At 61.4% G+C, this 811-nt stretch overlaps 1 protein-coding gene across 4 annotated transcripts in view; it reads right to left on the bottom strand.

Annotated features, from left to right (window-relative positions):
• Positions 1-811, bottom strand: part of GPBAR1 (G protein-coupled bile acid receptor 1) — a 3,294-nt gene extending 2,483 nt beyond the window's left edge. For 2 of the 4 annotated variants that reach the window (XM_010861175.1, XM_010861176.1), the window contains exon 1: positions 634-805. The gene's annotated coding sequence lies outside the window, so the exon portion shown is untranslated. The other 2 variants (XM_010861174.1, XM_010861177.1) reach the window with 2 other exon arrangements.

Below are 811 nucleotides of genomic sequence, written 5' to 3'. Positions count from 1 at the left end.
GCCGCCACATCATGGGGATGAGGGAGGGGGTATCCTGCCTGGGCCCTGTGGGAAACTCCTGCTTCTGTCAACAGGGGAGCAGCTGCTGTTGCTAGGATCAAAGTCAATAAGGGAAGGATTCCTACCTGTCCCCTCCCCGGGGTCAGAGGGTCGAAGGGCCTCAAGGCCACCCTGAGCACAGGAGATGCTACCGCTTCTATTCCCAGCTCCCCCAGTTCCCCCAGGCCGTTGCACCCCTTTACCCTCAGCCTGGTTCCTCTTTCTCAGTGTCCCCCAGTGCCCTCTGCTGGGAACATCTTTCCCTTCCAGCGGCCCTCTGGTTTCTGTTCCCCTTCATCCCCACACTGTTAACTTGTTCAAACCCCAGGAGATCTCAGGGACCTGAGACTTCAAACCTGGACTCTGGAGTCTCGGGCTGGCACTCCTGGGAGTGAGTCTCCCACCCCACCTCCACCAGAGCAGCAAGAAAGGCAGGGTCAGCCCTGGGGGTGGGGGGACTTCTTGGCAGTCACAACATGGAGGCTTGGGTGGCTTGGGCTGGGTGCAAGGCCTCTTCAGGCCCTGCGGCTGAGGTCTCCAGGTGTGGCCCGGGGGCCGGGTGGGTGCTAGGGTTAGGGTTAGGTAGCTACTCACATGACTGTAGGTGACAGATGTGGCTTCCCCAGCCTGGGCTCCCCTCCGAGTGTCAGGGAGTTGTCCCAGCCAGCGCTGCAGGGCTTCTGGTGACGTCTGGTGTCCTGACCGTTGAGGTCATGGTACCTCCACTGTGTGGAGACAGCAGGGCCCCCAGCTCTCTGCTGCCCTGGCTCTG

Source organism: Bison bison, unplaced genomic scaffold (genome assembly GCF_000754665.1).
Source record: "Bison bison bison isolate TAMUID 2011002044 unplaced genomic scaffold, Bison_UMD1.0 scf7180017864471, whole genome shotgun sequence".
Lineage (NCBI taxonomy): Eukaryota > Metazoa > Chordata > Mammalia > Artiodactyla > Bovidae > Bison > Bison bison.
The sequence above is the reverse complement of the archived record's forward strand: the minus strand, read 5'-3'. Positions and strand labels throughout refer to the sequence as shown.